Below are 19,278 nucleotides of genomic sequence, written 5' to 3'. Positions count from 1 at the left end.
TCATTTTTGTTTTAAATTTTTTAGGGATATTATTAAGCTACTTTGGCTCACTAGCTAAAGGAGTAGTGAGGGCAGTACATTTCATGTGGGTGTATTAGCCATTTCTTGCATGTGAGAATTTGGCGTGAGCTTCTGGAATTATGAATAAGAGCAGGGAATGAAACATGTGCTGTGCAACTTTAATCAAACGGGGAGAAATCTCTAGTGCCCTCTTTTGATAACATATTCAGTGGGACCAATTAGAGGGGATCTTGAGTGATGTTGATAGGTTATTGGATTGATTCCCTGAGTGGCCTTAATGCCTATTGACTTGAGCTCTTAACCAGAAGGGAAATGAAAGTTATCTTGTACCTTGTAGGAGCAGTCCTACTTGTAGTAAGTAATATTCCCAGAGGGTGATAAAAGCAGACATATATGCTATCTGAATAAATCTCTGCTGTAATGACTTTGAAGTGAGGTGAAGGTTTGCACACATATTAGGAAGTAATTTGTGACAAGAAGCTATATTAGAAAAACTCTGCAACTTTCCACTTCTGTGCATTTAAATACAAAGAGTAAAATACTGATCACCATGTTTCTTATCTTTCTAGCAAAGCCTTTTTCCTATAATTAAGAAGGCATCAATTTTTCTAATTGATGCCAAATCCAATCTGAGCCACCCGCACAATTATTTCACCCTTCCCTCCACCTCCCATCACTATCTGATATTTTGTTTGCACAGTCATTATTCATTAACTGTACTCATGTCCAGGGCTGCAAGCAGTGAAATTGCGTTAGCAAGGAGGAGCTCTGAGACTCAGCAGTGAAATCTGGTGGGGGAGGGGGGATCCTGTTTTTTGCTGGCTTTCAAAGCAGAATCTCAACATCTGTCACAAATATTGGAGTTAAGGAGCTTTAAAATAATGAATACACTAGAATTTGGTGCTTTTTTTTCTAAGCAGAATTCTTTAACTCTTCCACATTGTTCAATAAAATTAAATTCTGCATAAGAAGCTACAGAGGCCACTAATTACTATTGGAAAAGAGGTGTAGTCTTTTTTTTTGTCTTTTTAATGTGTGCATGCACATGTGTGTTTGTGTGTGTATGCGTAAATATTATAGCTGAGCCTATTCCCCTTTCTCAGAGCTTTATAGATTAGCCTGTTTGGTTTAGAGGTAACTTACTACTGTATCCCTTTTTCCTCTTTGCCATATCCTCAGGTGGCTGAGTCTGCCCTCTTGCTATTTTGTTTGAGAGAGAGACACATGCACACAAAGGTCTCCCCATGATTTCTCTGGAGGCTCTTTTGGTATGTTGCTTTTTCAGTTTGGTCTTGGTTCTTCTGAAATCAGCAGCAGCCCTCTTTTACTTCTACTGGTAGGCACTGAACGTGCTAATAATAGTACCTGGCTCTCACCAGTGCTTTTCACGGTTTGCACTCATAGTATTTTATTAAGAAGGTTGATACCATTATCCATGTTTTTCAAGGGAGAAAATGAGCGTAGAGAGGTGAAGTGTCTTGCCCAAGGGCAGTGAACACATGCTAGTGGCTGGAAAATGGTATTTCAATGGGAAGTAGTCCATGATGCCTCAGTATGTGTTGGAATTTCCTCAACTAAGGTTTCCTGGTGAATAAACCATTAATTGCCTCATTTCTCTTGGTATATTGGAATTTCAAGTTTTTGACAAAATTATTTGGCCACCAGATAAACTGCCTCTGTAATCTGATCATGTTAGTAAACAATTTGATAAGGTTCACTATACATAGTATCTCAATATACCACTTCATATATGAATACGCAACTATCAGATCAATTCAGATAGACTGAACTGATCTATTGCTGCTTGCCCTTTTACTGTATTGACTTGTTACTGCTTCTTCCCAATTCTCTGCTCTCTGTTATATCAAACTGATCTGTACTTTAAAATTATTTTTAATTAGATTTATCTTTAAATGGAAGACATCACTACAAGGCTGGCTCTGTAAGGGTGATGGTGGATGGAACCTCCTGTAGAAGTCACAGGACTGGGATGATATCAAGATGATGTCCCAAGGAGTGTAAATAATAAGAGCATACAACCATAATTAGGGCAGGTTTAGTAAAATTGGATGGACTAAACTCATCTGAAATCTTGAATGTCAGATTCAAAGTTGAGGGGTAGCAAGCGTTTGTGGAGAAAGTGGGAGAATCCTGTAATCGTCCCTTTCAAAATTTACTCTCTCCTCTGCCTCTCGGCTTGTTCTTCATATTAGTCTCCCTTTCCCACATCCTCCCTCCCCATACTCCCCATCGGCTCCAGCCCCACTGGCATGTAGAGAGTGTCTTCAGCTGCCCTTGGTTTCTCCCAGGATGAGCGTGTGGTGCTGTCTCCCGTTGGGGTTGGGTGGCTGCTCATGGCCCCGCATGGAGCTGTGGCACACGGATGCCTGCTCTGCCCCACATACCTCTGCGACGGCATCCGCCACGCTGCGTGTGCAATCACAAAACACTATTTTTCCCTGCAATGGAGTCCTCTATGGATAGCCCGAAACTGTTGGAGGAAGCACGTGCTGGCACGCAGCTTGGTGAGCGACGGCTGTTCATCCCGGTTGAAGGGATTATGGTCTCACTGCACATTTCCACTAAGTCTGCCTTGGGCAGGCTCGGCCATAAGGGAGTTTGTTCCTGTTGGCTTTGCTGCCTTCTTGCCTCTGCTGAGTGCGTCAGCTCCACCGCTTTATAAATTTGCCACTGCACCCTGGAGGAGAGATCCAGGCAAAACTGTCTTTGCAGGCAGGGTTTAGGATGGATATTGTGCAGCTATCCAGACTGTGAGGCTCCTGTCAGCTATACGTATGAATTCTTTTTGATACTATTGGTATTTTAGGAAGTTTATGTCTGGAAGCAGCAGATGATCTCTAACCGGAAATATCCTTCTCTGTTACACTGAGGGGAAATCAGATTTTAAATGTCAGTCCTTAGCAAGTCTAACTGGTGGCATTCAGTGGAATTGCAAAGCTGAACCTGTTTCTTTTCTATTTTTCCAGTGAAAAATTTCCTTTTGGGCAGCCCCCTTCAAAGCGCCCCTGGAGAGATGTCAGCCACTTGAGCCAGATCAAGCAGTGGAAGGGACAGCATCTACCTAGGCTGCAGTTCCCATCCCAGGCACATGGCATCTGCATAAGTGGTCACTGGTGAGTGGCATGTGAACGCCGACGCTCCTTTCTCCCTCGCTCGGCCTTTAATAACTGACAGCTTCTAGCAAACTGCAAGTTTCAGGATGCGAGGATTTGATTGCCTTTCTTGTTTTTCCAGAAGGGTGACTGATGAGCTTAGACAAAAGGGGGCTGGTCCAGGTTGCCAGCTAATCTTAGGAAATCCTTCCTATTTGTTTGTATATTTATGGATCTTTTTTCTTTACTCTCCCTCCCACAAATGAGTAACTTCCTGGTGAGACCAGACTTTCAATCTGGAGCAGTAGGTGTGTTGCACTAGCTAGTATCAGAGAGCTTTCTTTAATCAGAGGAGGTTTTATACCCTGTGCCTTAACGCTGCATAGTCTGAAAATACAAGCTGTGGGGCTCTGATAACAGCAGTAGTGACTAGCTTTTGGCAGCATGGGGATGATTAAAAATGACTGTGTATGTGCGCGTGCGCTTGTACACCCTCGCTCCAGCTGAATGGAAAACGAAACTCTCCAAAGCCTTTTATGTAGCTGTGTCCCTTTTTTTCTTTTAAATCTCCGAGTGGGTGTGCGCAGACAAACTTCATGCCCAGCTGCCTTTTGAAGATGCTTTGTAAAGAAGAGTATGCTTTTTTTGACCTCTGATGTCTGTCTTAAGTTCAATGATAGCTATATCCCCTCTGCAAAAGATAATGGCTAGCACTTTTTTCTTTTTCTTCTTTTGGTGGGGAAGGTGATTTCCAGTCAGTTTCTCCCATCTGGGATTTTTTTTTTCCTGATAAAACAATAACAATCTGCTGCTTCCAGCAGCCGAGATGCTGCGATTCTGTGCGAGCAAATGTGTGAAGCACTGCCTTGCACCTCCTTGCACCCTGCTTTGCTTAAGACGCTACCATGCTGGGCTAACCACTGTTGTCCCAGTAGTGTTGCACGAAGGAATTATTATTGATGAGATGCAGCCAGGTCTGTAAAAAACATTCACTATTAAAAATAAAAGTATGTGCCCTTAGCTATAGCTAATCATTCAAACACCTCTGTGCAGCTCAGTTTGGGTGAAGTAGACCCTGTGTAGGTGGACAGAGTCCCACAAAAATGTCAGTACAATACAACTCAGCATCAGATAGATCTTTCTATAATATCAGATTTCGCGATTGGGGCTTTAAGCAAAACCACTTAGTTTTCTTCTTGAGACGATACAAGGAGCACCTTGTAAGGGTGGGTATGAGAAGGGAAAGATAAGCCCAGGGCTCTTGTCCAAGTCCCTCGGGTTTTTAACCTGTTGTTAACAGTGTTCGTCAGCACGTTTGAACAAAAGCTTGGGGGTTGATACAGCACGGAGCTGAACCTGATTGGCAGCAGAGGTTGATAATTTCTCAGGCCATTGTAGTTTTCAGTGTAATTCTGGCTTTATGCTGGAGGAAGCAAAGACCGAACAAGGAACTCGATGTTTTTCAAGGTTCGATGGTTTGACAGACTGGCTAAAACCGGCAGGTTTTAAATAATGGGAAGTCTGGAATACCCGATTTTGCGCTATGGCGAAGTATCCATTGTGTTTTTGCAGGTTGCAAGATACCTGCCCCTAAGTTCACATCATTCATTTACCACTGTTTTTCCCGCTTCAATTCAAGCACAGCAGCTGCTCTCTTGGGGATCGCTTGAAGGTGTACGCAGTCACTTTACCCCACCGGGGAGCTCTGAACCCCAGAGCTTAAATAATGTAACAGCTTCAGTGCTAACTCTGTCAGCTTTTGAGGAAAAAGTTGTTAAAATTGGTGCAATTAATTTTTCAGGGTGGATGGAAATAGAGAAAGCAAGGTAGTAATTAAGCCATGTGTTTTTATTTGAAACTGTTATCTCTCGGGTAGAAGAGTATTTTCTTACCAGTAAGTATTTATTAGTTACCAGTTATTAGAAGTTAGAGACCACAGATTTTGACAAAAGCCTCCTCATTTTGTGTAGATAAAATTATTCTCTTACAGCTCAATGGAAATATGTCTGTGTCTTGGTCAGGAAGGTCCCAGATTCAAGACTACTTGCTTCCTGTCATACCTGTGGTTGCAGGCTATCTCACAGCTTTGAATGCCAGCATGGGGGGAGCAGGAAGAAAAACCTTTGCTCACCTTTAGTGAGTGGGAAGGTATCTCTGATTGTACGCAGGGGCTTCTTTCGAAAACCAAGATCACCAGGAAGGGGGACCAAAAATGTGTTGTACAAATAAAGATGGAGTGAGCCAACGCCCGTTTATCACGTCAAGTAGTGATTGTCAAGTAGTGATTGCGCTGTGACGTAAATCGCCTTGTGTGATGAATATGTCTGTTTCGATAGGTTTGTCTCCCTCCTTGGCCCATCCTTATTGCCGCACTTATAAATGTGCGTGAGTTCAAATACAGTTTTTCTGTTTCTGAAAGAGCTGTGATAATACCATGGGCATGGACCTTTGAGTGCGCTGTACCTAGAGGTTGCCCTGCAGCTGGGGTGAGATGGTGTTTTGCACTTTGCTTTAAATCCTATGTTCTTGTTCGCTACTTGCAAATGCAGTGTGTTCTTCTGAAACTGCAGTTTTAAACTCTATCTGTAACCTGAGTTCTCACATACAAAATTGTTTGCCGTTTTTTGTATTTACATAGTACTTTTTCTTAATTATAGGCATCCCTTGGTGTCAGGGCAGTGTTATATTGAAGTGATTGGCTGGTGCAAATATTTTAGAATCAGGTAAATGAACATCCTCCTCTATTTCACCCCATGAAATTGCAAACCATCATAAGCCTGCAAGTGACTAATGATCAGCTATCAATGAGTATTTTGAAACTTAAGAAAAGATTAGCTTAAACTGTGGATTTGAACAAACAAAAACCCAAACCAAGACATGCTCTTGTTTGCATAAATTTTCCTTAGATCCATGGAGTCGCTAGAGCTAGATGAGTATTTCTGGTGGTTTCATTGTAGCAAAAGCTAACCTTTTCTTTCTTGATGGGAGTAAGTGGATTTAAGCTCTGACAAGATTACTGTTATCTGCTTCTATCACCTTAGTTATGTGTTTAAAAAACAAAATTCCTAAAAGCCATTGTTTTCTAATTCTGTGTTTCAAAATGCTCGATTGCTCTATCTTTTAAACCCAAAAGATAGAGAGGGTGTTCTCCCGCCTGGATATCCGAGACCTAGCTGCTTGCCTGGGGGATTTGCCTTTGGTCTAGCACTGAGGTCCGGGTGTCAGGAGCACTGCCACTGCATGCGGTGTGGGTGTTGGTGCGCGCGTGCCTGGCCCTGCAGGCTGCAGATCAGTGTCACAAGTGAGAGCCGCGTTGCTAGCAGAGCGTCGACAGCTTGTCATTACAGACGGTGGTTTTCCTTCTGCATTGTAGCTGTGGAGATTTAGAAATGATCTTAATCTCTTCTCTCAAGTGACTCAGGGAATGATTTTACTCCGTTCTGTCCAGATTCGGGGAGCGAAGAGACACCATTCTTTTGATTTACGCTGAATTCACAGTTATTTTACTGTCTCAGCCAGGTTTTCTCAGCCTATCCAAAATCATTAAGCTCCTGTGGAGTGAAAGAGGAGGTGAACAAAAGGAGTGGTGGGAGAGAAAGAGGAGGGATGGAATGGGGCAGGCCTCCGTACGGGAAATGGTCTGTTGCCTGCAGTCACTAAACAGGCTTGGTTTTTGTTTGTAGGTGGGGTGTTTATTTTGCAGATTGTAAAGTAAAATGCAGATTGCATTCCTAGTATGTAGGGAAGGGTGCAGGGAAGGTGGGGCAAGTGATGGTACGTATGTGTAAGGACATACGGCATTTGCCCAGCCCTTAGCTAGAAAGATTTCTAAATTAGTCACTTCTTCTAGTGTCCTTTTAACTCGAGGTATAGGAGAATTTTTTCATGGAATGTGGAAACGTGTCTGTTCTCTGCTCTGGGCGTGCGTGCTGGGCTGATGAAAATTAAATTAGCACATGAGATCTGATTACGTAAAAACAAGCCAACAAGCCCCTGCCGGGTGCGGGCGGAGAGCACCCTTCATCTGCTTTCGTCGGAAGACGGGGACTGTTTGTGTTGGCCTCTACCTCTGTTTGGAGAGGTTGCTGTGGTGATGAATAGCCTTCGCAGAGGGTGTGCGAGCCCGAGTGCGCAGGCTGGGCTGATTTCTTACATATAAAACAATACTGCTGATCACATGGCTTTTAGCCCCTGCTGCAAAGCGTGTATGCTGGCAGCAGCCGCCTGTTCCCCCAAAATGAGTTATATGACAGAACTGCTGTCTTAGAGTTAGTTCTCGACGTAATCTTAATCTGCTGAGTGCTTGGTCGTGCGACTTTGTTACTGGACGGTCGCGACGCAGGAGATTTTTCCCCATCGTGTGGAGTGGAAGCTGCTGCCGTTTTGGCGCAAGCTTGTGGCCCTGAGCTTTGTCATGCTACCCAGACCTGAGCAAGGGTAGTAGATAGGGAAATACACTGACAAAGGCACTCTGTAAAAGGAAAAAGGGAAATCCTAGTTGAATGAGATTCCCCCCACCCACCCATACTAGTATTGCAAATGATACTTTTTTTTTTTTTTTGAGAGGGAGAGACCAAAAAAAACCTGTCGGGGGTTAGTATTGTTTCTTCCTAACCTCTGTTTATTGATAAATATTACAATAAAATACAAGAGTACTACAGCTGAAAATAGATAAGACTATGTGTTTTTCATGTTGAGATGTGAAAATCTGATCTAACAGCTGCATACCGTTGCAAAAACAAGCTTAAATATGTATGAATATTTTGCATTTTTGAGATGTGCTTTAAAGTATTAGTGAAGTCTCACTGGTACAAGTCTACTTTGAGGGTACAGTGGTCTGAAGGTGACATTATAAACATCACTTCTACATAGTGAATTGCCTTCAAGAAAGTCTTGGAAATTTTATTCATTTTTGATTTCTGGTATTGCTCCTAGGGTGAGGAGGAGAGACTAGCTAGCAAGACACTAGAGAAATGTTATGCTTTTCAGCAAAATATGAATCCCACTTTTCTGATCTGTACTTTCCCCCCTGCCACAAGAAAACCCTATGGAACTAATAGCAATGAATTACTACCTGAGGCAGCTCTTGGAGCACTTTCTTCCCTGTGTATTACCCTTGTTCCTAATGTTTATGAAGCTACATCGTACATAAAACTTGTAGAAAGTATTCTAGGAAAAATTGTGCCTCTCAGAGATGATCCACTGACCATGACAAATACAGTGAAATTAAAATGTCCGCTTTTGCTACACAATTCCCACTAAAAAAAAAAAAAAAATCATGAGTTGCTCAGTTCTGTGTTAGCTCTCTGTCTCCTAGATGGGAATAATAATTCCTGGTGGCCTCATCTGTGAGGCTAAACACTTCCAAGGTTGTATTGCTCTTGACTGCAGCAATTCTGAAGGATCAAAGAGGAAGATGAAAACTTGCTAATAGCACTAGGGCCTCTTGCAGTATTTGGAAATGGAGTGGGTCACGGCAGAGCATGTGGCACCCTTGCGGAACTGACAGGACTTCCTGATGAGTTGGAGCAGTCAGAGAAATACCCTCCTCTCCCCCCAGCAGTTTGGTGAAGCACGTCATCTTGAAGTTTTCACCAGCACAACTGAAGCAGTGTCAGCTCCCTTTAGTGGCTAATTTAGTTAAAATCACCTTCACTAAAGAAATATTAAATTGTGTGTTCTAACACGCTATTCAAGGTCCCTTCCTGGATTTTTGAGAATTTGGAGCTGCAGTTGATAGAGTAGAGCCAGCATTTACAAAAAGGGCAGTATTTGTACTGCTATTTGTATTTTTTACTTACTGGCACGTTCTCCAAAGCTAACACCGCACCTACCATACTACTTCAAATTCATTTGTTCTGTTTCAGTTTGTTCTTTTGAGATATTTTGTGATGAAGGAGTTCGCTTTACAAATATGTGATTAGCAGCAGCTGTTTGCAGTCATGCTTTAAATTGAATCCAGCTGTCAGTGGGCTCTCTGAACTGCAAGTTTCACATTGTCAGAGGACCTGACACCAGAGGATTATCTGGGTGCTGTTTGCCCAAAAAGTCAAAAATCAAAAGAAAATGGGCTTGGATGGGCTCTGGGATACCCCTGGAGTTTCCTATGGCTTAACATGATGAGAGGTGAGCTATGTGACTACAAGCAGTTGGCCCAGGATTTTTAATTTGACATACAGATAGGTGTTCAGATGTAGGTTGTATAAACAAGTTGGGAGAGGAATGGAAGTGCTTGTTCCTTGTCTGTTGGGGATTGTTTTGGGTTGGGGTTTTTGGGGGTGTTTTTTGTTTTGTTTTAATCCTGACCCTTCAATGAGCCTTCATCACTTGATGGCATTAACTATTCTCATAATTTTATGTAAAAGCTTGGACTTCCTAGTAATGGTCTCTGGAGGTTACAGAGCAGACAGGAAACCCAGCAGACTCTTGGTCTTGTTTACGGGTAACTTAGTGCCTGCCTTTTCCCCAGTTTGTTAGCTACCAAGATGTTAGTGGGAGCTTTGGGCTTGTGCTTTGGTTTGTACATATTTATATGATAAACGTTTGCTGCTGATAGAAGCTTATTGACCAAAATACTGTATGTTTACTATGCGATCATTTTCATATGTAATTTCCCTTTAGAAAAGGCAACTTGGAGGAGCAGAACGATGCTTCAGAACTCTTCTACCACTGCAAAACTCTCTTATTTTATCAAAGGAGGACCACGCTTTATTTCTAGGTTTGGGGCTCGGCCACAGTCTCCGACTTTGGTGGGTGCTTGGTGCGGAGGCATTCAGAGAGATGCTGTCTAGGTAGCTGGCGTGGCCACAGCAGCCCCTCGACAGCAGGAGCCCCTGCACGGAGGCAGGGGCTGTTTTCACTCCTTTGGCCACGCGGGAGGCCATGGTGGAGGCATCTCATTTTGCTTTTCTCCTCTGTGGTCTCTGGATGTTGCCCGTCACCAGTGCAGCTACAGCACTGTTGCATTGCTACTGTATGTGCCAGATCAGCAGTTTAATTAACACTAAATTCAGTGTTGGCAGAAGCATAAAGAAGGGAGAAAAAAGCAAAACAAAACAGCCCTCTGGCTTTATAAACTTGTGTTTTATGTCAGTTGAAGCCAGTACAGTATCTTTGAAAAGAAGCTTCTTTTATTTTACTGTAAGACAGAAATGTCTTAGCTTTTTCTTTTAACATATAAAAAGCAGCATTGTGTATCCTGGAGTCTGTTATTGCTCTGTACCTGATAAAATATGATTTTTTTTCTTTTTTTAGTGGAGGTTCATTAACGTGTTCCACATGGAGACGGTGAAAATTGCACTTTGAGTGAAGACATTGATTGATGTTGGCTTGTGTCAAGAAAACATGGCTGGCAGGAGGAGTCAATACATGCTCTTTTTTTTCCCTGAAAGTGCATTGTTTTCCCTGCATGTGATTAATCGGGGAACTTAGCGGAGGAATGGAACTGCTTTGGAACTGACAGTATCTTGTTATCTCTTTTTAAAATGCGTAATAGAGTTAAATAGTTATTAAGATCTGGTACTCATCTGAACATCCACTTGGGGCTTTGGATTATAAACACAGGCAATCTGTCAATTAGCTGCAGATACAGAGTTAAATATTCGGTTCTTCACCGTTTAACCTATGAAGGGGTGAAAGCTGTGTGCAGCCAGCAAGTGAAAAACCTTGTTGTGTCGGCCCATAGGTGGTGCGTCCCTCTGCAGCTGGCGAACGGGACTAGCTAAGAAAAACCTTCCTGAGCAAACTGCTGTAGCTGGTGAAGGAGAAGAGCAGAGCTCTCGTGTGGCTCGCTTGCTGTGCATGCTCAGGCCTCCGCGAAGGGCTGGGTTCTGTCCAGAACTTCTCAAAATTCACAAGTTTGGCCTGAACTGGGGGATTTGGCAGGAGAGGAGGTGGGAAAATGTTTCTTGCCCTTCCCACTTATAAAGTGGAGGCAAACATGGAGAGCGCTTTCGTGCCACGGTGAAAGGCGCTGGCTTCCCAAAGCCCAGACAGTGTATGGTGCCATGTCCCTGTGAAGAAACTTGTGTTTGTGTGGTGCATTGTTTGTGCGAAGAAGTTTTGTGTATGTGAGTGTGTCACCAGCCCACGCAGCTCCAGCATCCTGCTCCACAATGGGCACGAATAGGCAGAGTACATCGAGCGGATGTGTCATCCCAACATTGGTCTGAAGAGACACCCACCTGCCTAAGAGGATTATGAATGAAATTCTCAATATTTTGTCTAGACTGTACTGATGAGGAGGATGACACTGCTAATTCTTTAGAAACAGGTTCTTTTCCTTGAGCTTTTAAAAACTGTTTTTAAATATGGGTTTTTCATCACCATGATATTCTGTAAGCAGAGATGCTGATTAGTATTCTGTATCTTCATTCTTAGTTTCTCACTTGAAACTGGACATAAAATGTATTTCTGTCAAAATCTGTGGCTGAATGTTTAGTGTCTGGATCTCTGATGAGCATGAGTGTCATTAGTACTGTATAAAATTTTAAATTTCTGCTGCTTCGTGTTTTCATTAGTTGTTGTGAGTAACGTTTTAGTAGCTGGCTGAATTTTTTTTGTTTCCTTCAGCTGGATTAGAAAAAAGCAACAATGTTAAATCTGAATTAACTGAAGAAGAAAGTTCTAACTGCTGTCTCTTCCTTGCCTCTAGCACTTAGTCGAAGGTTACCCTGTATCTAAACTGCAGGTAGTATGTGCTCAGAAACCTCCTTCTGTTAAAAAGCCTTTGATTGCATGAGGTATGAAAGACAGGGATTATGGACTGCATTTTAATACAAGGCTGTAGAAATGTTCTTTACCTGGTCTGCAGTCATAGCTTGTTCCTGGAAATACAGAGCTGTGAACCCGTAAGGTACAGGCAGTGCTAACTGAAGAGCTCTGTAATCTCTGCGAATCACTGCAATGCCTGGTGAAGGGCTGAAATTGTAATGGTTGATCCAATGAAGATATAATAGACAGCAAGCTATTTTGAAATTACTAGCAACCCAATTTGCATGTAGTACAATCTTAGCAGGTAATCCAATGCAGGCATTATTATGGCTCCTTAGTTTATATTGTAGCTGTTACAGCAGAATCTGAAATATTCTTTTCTATCCTTTGGAGGTGGAAATTTCTTCCGTTTTGTATTTATTTTGAAATTGTATATGGAAAATCCTGCTGATATACAGACAATATAAGACTACGATAATGTTTAGGCCCTAGTCTGAACCTACAGGATTTCTTCTTAATGCAATATAGGCTATAAATGAGTTGTTTAGGTCAATTTACTCTTTCTGAAATCCTTTCAATGAGTAAGGTGAAATATGGACCATTATAAACCATGTAGCATTTTTTAGTATTCTCCTCTGGATCTAGGAGGATTTGTTTAGAGGTAAAAGCCTTTGATATTTATTCATATATTTTGTTCCCTAAAGGCATTGTATACGTATACTGTGTAACCAAATAGCGTTCTGTCATGTAGTATTAAATATAGTATTACAAGCAGTAAGGTAAAGGTGAGCTAAAGATAACATTCATTTGTCCTTCATTTTGGATACTTAATTATCAAACTTACATTCAGCCAATATACTTTCATTGTTTCCATAGTCAAACCATACTGTAATAAAATTGTACTATGTGAAATTGCGCTGGGTGGTATGAATTGGAAATAGAGCATTTTACTTTTTTGGTGGAATGAGTGTTTTGGGGTTGCAGAGAAGCCACTGGGTGTTGCTGCTTTGAAGTGATCAGCAGCTAACTAAATTTTGAGTTATAGCTGTATGCTCTTGAGATGGTGTGTATGTGTTTTAAAGAGAAGAAAGGCACGTGACCGTTTCCTGTATCCTGCCATCTCTTTTCTTGTATTGCGTGGACAATACATGTTGAGTCACTAATTAGCTGCCTGGGGAAGTATCTGGTGTTTTCTTTAAAGGAGAGGAAACATTCAGAGCACACGCACTTGTCATCGCTGGCATTGGGCTGTTTGCTGCTGCTGTTCTCTTTGTGATTGCTCATCCAAACACATGGACCGTTCAGTAAGACAGGGCATGAGTGACTGAGCCATACTCTGATTTAAAAGAATATCCACTTTCCTGCTGGCATAATTTAAATTTCACTCCCCAGTTGCTCCACAGTTAGACCAAGGCAAACCTGCAAAACTGGGTTTTATGGCGAATGCTGCTCTGTTTTGAAGCTGGACATGTGGCAAGGCATCTTGTTTGGTATCAAGCTCCTGATATCCATCTGATTTCATTCTTTTCAATGTCCTTTCTGTATGACTCTAGCAAGAGCCCTTGCTATTACAGTATGGGTCTTATACAGGTTATGCAAATTTGCACTGCATAACGGTGCTGTGTCTATATTTTGTCTTATATAACTGAATAGCATTTAGGACAAAGAGGAGAATGCTCTTGGTAAATTGGGGTCTGATCTACCTAACAACTTGCATGTTAACTGTATATTCCTGTCTAATTGTGCTGAGCAGGATTACAACATGTTTCCGAGAAGCTTCAGGAATCTGTTAGCTCTCTCTTTGGAGGGATGCGGTTTCGGTTTATAATGAGAAAGGGTATCACTTCAGTTTCGATTATCATTCCTGCTTCAGTTTTCATACTGATCTTTCTGAAACTCTTAGTAAAGGTCACAAAGATCATCTACTTTATGATGTGGCCAAGCATGAAGTATTGGCTGCTAACAAATGCAAAATATTAAAGCAAATGAGTCAAACACTTGAGTCATTATGGTTGATTGTGTGTTGCGCAGATGAGCTCGTTCGTTCTTATTTTTTGTCCATCAGTTCTTTCATTTAAATGAAGCTATTGACTTTTCTTTCTTGCAGGAAAGCATTTTTATTACCATTCTCACTAATCTTTTTTGTATGCCTTTTACAAAACTTAGAATATTTCTTCTATAGGTGTTAAATTGTTTCTCATTCTTATTTTTCTTGGGAGAAGAGGAGGCTGAGGGAAATCCAAACCAGAGCTCTTATTTATTATTGTCTCTTAGGTGAAAAGCAGTATTTCATGTTGAAGTAGTTCATTATTTACTGGATAATATTAACTGAAAAATTTGGAAAATTTTCCAGTGTCACCACTGAAGGCATTTTGAATGACATCTTGCTCATCCTCACTCATAAAGATGTCTTTTCCCCATCACTTTAAAAAGCATATTTATCTGAAAATGTATTATTTATTATTAATATGGAAAGTACAATTACTTAAGAGGCTGCACGTTAAGGCACAGTCCTCCATCCCTGTCCGTGCTCTCTTCCTAGTTTTTTCTTTTTAGGTGCTCCATGTATCCATGCATGTGTGATCATCTGCTAGGCTTGCTTCACTTCTTTGCCATCAGAGAAACTTTGATTATTGAACAAGCGAAATCAGCAAAACATTTCAGGCACTGTTTATAACCTTTTCTTAAAGACTGCTTTTGAAGCTCATGTTTTTATCCTTTGGGTTATTCTAAGTAAGTGGGAAGAATCTGTAAGGTCTATTGCTATTATGATATTTCACCTTTGGTTTGAACCGTTGCTGAGTAATCTGTGCTTTGCCTCAATAACACTCAGGTGAGGTCAGTGTTTACAACTCTTTTTAACCAGCCCTTTAGTCCTTTCGCTTTGTGCCTAAAACCTGTGTGGCCTGGAAAAACTAAACTTAAGCTATGTGTGTCCTGTCTGATTTTCTGTTGCTTCTAGTGTATGCACAACCTGACACTTTTTGCTCTGAATTGCTCTGTACTCAGGTGTTACGTGCTACAGTTGCTGTTGAAATAACAGGGCATGACTGTGTGTCACTGATTTAAAAAAAAAAAAAAATGTGAGATCAACTTTGTGCTGTACCTAGAAAGCTGTATGTATGATATATAATTACATAACGCTCCTGACACTTGCAAAAATCTCTGTGGAAAATGAGTTTGATGGACGTTTGTTTGGGATTTAATAGGTGCAGTTGAGATGTTATGGCATTTTGGTATGATACACATCAGTGATTTTTTTTTTATGTGCTCAGTTTTTGTTATCTTGCAGTGCTCCAAAATATATGCATTGCCCCCCCCGCCCCTTCTTCAAAGCAGACTGGAAAATATAACCCTGAAATTACTATTACTTTCACTAGGAATTCTGTATGTTCTCTGTTCTGCTTTGAAAATCTCAGTTGTCATTTTTCCTGGTATTTATTCTTGAGTTGCATGCTTAAAAAATGGCAGTAAGTTAGTATGCACGTATGCATTTTAAGTGTTTATTGCTCATGTTATCACAGCATAATAAAATTGACCTTGGTCATGTAGCTTTTGAAAAGACTGCATTTATTGTCTAGATATTTGCCTTGTAAAGTTAAGCTCCTTCCATCAAAATACTCAGTGATCTAAATTTTTAATACTAAATTCCTGGTTCCTTCAAATAAACTAACGCTGATACTGGGTGTAGCCACACTTCCTCTTCCCTATTACAGCAGTATTCACTACTGTAAAATTATAATGTAAGTGGATAGGTGTTGCACAGAAACAAGGTAAACTTTTACTTATTAAATGAAAGGAATCTTGGTTAACGCTCTTGAAGAACTCAGTGAGGAACTTGACAAAATACCTAAACTCACAGAAAAAATGACACCTATTTGCTGATATGCAAAGTTATTTGTCATCTAGGGAAGAGGTAAAGCAACACCTGAAGTGTCAGTCATGCCTGCTCTGTGGTTAAAATATTTTTACCTAAGGTGGAGCTTTGGAAGAATGTATTATTTGCTATTTGAGGATTTAACAGAGTATTTTGATTGTCATTTGTCAAAGTATGTAAGCAAATATTATGTGGCATACAGCATTGATGAATATTAGACTGGCCCTTTAACCACTCAAGCTAATTAGCAGTAAAGTGTGTTGTCAAAGAAGACTTTCAGGAGAACTTAAAGCATTAATATCACCAATACTTTTTAAAACTGCAGAATCTGATTACTCTTAGATGCTGAAAATGTAATAATCACAGCTTTCTTTGGAGTTACTTTTCTGACACTAAACTACAAGGTCTACACGCTTCTGTTTGGTTTGCTGACAAAATACTGTCCAGCTCAGGCTGATCTTAGCTGTGAGTCCACAACCTTAATGCTGAGGATATCCTGTCTAACCATTTGGATTTTGTCCCCAAAGTAATGAAACACATCGCCTCTTTGCCTTATTATATGCTGAAACATAGTAGAAGCAATGTGTAGACTCTCAAGTAGATGCTATGGCAAATAACTTTGAGTTTTGTATGAGTGAAAGAATTTGGCTTAAATCTGATCTGGGAAAATTGTTTTTTTACTGGTATATGTATCAAACTGAATTTTATTTTGAAGAATTATTTGTTCTGCTGGCTGTACTAAATTAATGTTTCTGTACTAAATTGCATCCAGAAATGCCATAACCAGTGAAGGACAAGCTCCATGCCATGCCTTTATTGAAGACAAGCAGGGACCTTTCCAGTTTGTGCAGGTTGGAAAAATGAAACACTGAGATGTGAATTAATGAATCACAGTGAATCCAGTTGAAAGAGAGAATGAGATGCATCTTTCTTGAGTCATTGTTTTCCTTATGTAAAAGAAACTTATTTTAAATAGGAACCAAGGTATCTGTTGTAAAGATCATGTGCAGAAATGATTCTGCACTCAGACCTCTCTAAGCTGCTACAGAGTGATATCAACACTGATCTAGGTGAAGTCCCAAAGTTATTTATGCACTTTTGTTTCACTCTGTCCTCAGCTGTTGTTAGAGCAGCTTCTGTCTGAGCTTGGAGCAAGTTAAACATTTGTGATAGTGAGTGGGAATGTGGAGCCTTTTCTCTTTGTGCTTTTCTGGTAGCCTAACAGATCATTCGAGTGTTGTTTTCCGGTTGACTTAGTGCAATCATTGGTTTCAGGTGTAACCTTTACTTAGGACTTTGTCAGTAGATACTGAAGGTACTCTCTGAGTTTGGGAGGAGGGAAGAGGAGTGCTTTTTAAGGGGTTACATGTAGCTGTAGCCATGTCCTGCCTGGAATTGGGGAGGGAGGGAGGTGAAGATGGTGTGCCCTTCAGAAAGGAGCATAGTCTCCCCTGCTGCTGGTGTGGATGAGTGTGGGACTGGGTTCGGGCTCTGGCCTGTGTGCAGTGCCTGCAAAGTCCTTGCAGTGGCTCTGGGTCCACAACACTTGCTTCCCTCCCATTAGGTTCCTGTGGATGCAGACTGGAAAGAAATAAGGAGTTGGGAGATGAAGCATGAGGGTCTGGACCAGCTTTATGTCAGCTGTAGAAGGAGGAAAGGAGGAAGGAAAAAAAAAAAAAAAAAAAAAAAAACCCATCCCCTCCCCAGAACACAGAGTGAAGGAGGAGCATGTGGGGCACTAGTGTAGAGTGCCTGAGAGTCCAGTCCAGTGTCTCAGCCAAAGCCCTCAAGCATCCTTCATCCTCTTTCTTTCTTTTTCTGCAGATATTGATAAGTTGTTGTGACCCATCTGGATAACTCCTGGAGAGCTGCCTATTCATTTTCATTTCGCTGTGTCTGTGACAGTGACAAAGATGACATGGAAATCGAGAATCTCTTGGCATTTTAATTAAGGGTGCTGTCGACTTTCTCCTGCTGTCTTTTACCCATTCCTGTGGCAGTACTCAGAAAAAGCCCTTTGTCAGCCACCATCTGTGTTTTCAATTTGAGCTGAGAAAAAACTTTCTCTAGTGCTCTGATTTAAACACTGCAACACTGGCAGCACAAAGAGTTTATTGGCTGAAAAGGTTGGCTAAATCTCACACAGACACATGAGTAAGGGCTGATAGGGCCGGCAGAAACAGCATAGTATGTGCCTTGCAAGTGAGACCCTCTTGTTGGAGGGCGCAGGCATGGGCAGCAAGTCAGGGTGGCTGGTGGCAGCAGCTCTGGCCTCAGCAGATTGTTTCTGCCTGGCAAATTGCCTGTTCCCTGCTCTTAACTACGTCATTTAGGAAGAAGATCAAGGACTTAAAAGTAGGAATAAAACAGCTGCACATCCCCTAGGGACAAAGAAGGGGTTTCTGGTCCCAGAGCGGGAAATAAATTGCAGTGGATCCAGGTATGTATGTTCTTAAATTACCTTTGTTATCTGTGTTTCTCCAGTATGCTTTTTCTTTTTTTTTCTTTAATTGGAAAACTTTGACTTAAAGTATTTATCAGTGCATACTTGAGCAGTGCAAAAGGCCCAGGTCCAAGGTAACTTATGACACCTTGTTTAGTCTAAATTTTACTATAGTCCAAGAATAGAATGTCTTTCCAGAATGTGAAAACACTTTGTACTCTGATCTGCTGTACTAGAGAGAGAGAAAAAGAGGGTTACAGCTGCATTCACCTATTCACAATCATCTCGTGTTTGCCTCGGGCATTTTCAGTTCACGTAATTTTCCAACTTTCTCATAATTTTTTTTTTCATAAGATTGCCTGTTGAACTGAGCTTTGAGGACTGTTTCATGTGCTATCGCCTTACTGTTTGCAGAGGAGGAAACGCTGGCATTCTTCACACACAACTGAATGTCTGAAGAAGACAGCCACCGCAAGAGGGTTTTTAAAATGAATAAATAAAAAGGTTGTCAGAGGATCAGAGAAAATCATATTTGGGCTTTGGGAAGTAGTAGGTTGCATTAGATAACTATACGATGGGGCAGTTTGGTCTTATTAGCTGTAGAGATAGACTTGAGTTCTGAGACTCCCTTTCTGCTCTGTGGTCGTGGTCACGCAGCGATGACTCACACGTCACATGCAGGGACCTGCCTCGGCTGTCCCCTGCCTTGCACCCTCTCTTGATGCGCATGATAACGTCCCTGGGGCTCGGTGCCAGACTAGGGACTAGCGAATCAGGGTGTCTGCATGTACGACTGTGGGATGCTCTCGAGTACTTGCTCTTCTTCTGCTAGGGCAGAAAGGTGGCAAATGGGGCAGAAACTACTTGCAATCTGGAATCAGCCTGTGAGGAATTAGCGGAGCCATGCAGAACTGAATCATTACTCAGCTGTGATGGCATTAGCCCTCTTAAAGTAATTGTATTAGCCTTCTCCCCCCCGCCTCCCAGTACAAGATAATGCATTTTGGCTTTTTGTGAGATTGCAGTGTTCTCAGCCTTCAGATGTCGGTGTGCTGTCAGATATTAACATCCTTCAGAATTAGTTAAGGAGTGGATTGACCACATACTCTGTG

At 41.5% G+C, this 19,278-nt stretch overlaps 1 protein-coding gene across 8 annotated transcripts in view; it reads left to right on the top strand.

Annotated features, from left to right (window-relative positions):
- The window catches only part of EPS8 (EGFR pathway substrate 8, signaling adaptor), a 138,884-nt gene that overhangs the window by 32,036 nt on the left and 87,570 nt on the right, over positions 1-19,278 (top strand). For 6 of the 8 annotated variants that reach the window (XM_064515543.1, XM_064515551.1, XM_064515569.1 and 3 more), the window contains one exon: positions 3,009-3,155. The exons of 1 other annotated variant lie outside the window; for it this stretch is intronic. The gene's annotated coding sequence lies outside the window, so the exon portion shown is untranslated. Of the gene's footprint in view, positions 1-3,008; positions 3,156-5,835; positions 5,858-19,278 lie in introns of those variants that run through there. One more of the 8 variants, XM_064515564.1, reaches the window with a different exon arrangement.

Source organism: Dromaius novaehollandiae, chromosome 1 (genome assembly GCF_036370855.1).
Source record: "Dromaius novaehollandiae isolate bDroNov1 chromosome 1, bDroNov1.hap1, whole genome shotgun sequence".
NCBI classification, from domain to species: domain Eukaryota; kingdom Metazoa; phylum Chordata; class Aves; order Casuariiformes; family Dromaiidae; genus Dromaius; species Dromaius novaehollandiae.
Note: the sequence above shows the minus strand (reverse complement) of the source record. Positions and strands in the feature narration are given on the sequence as shown.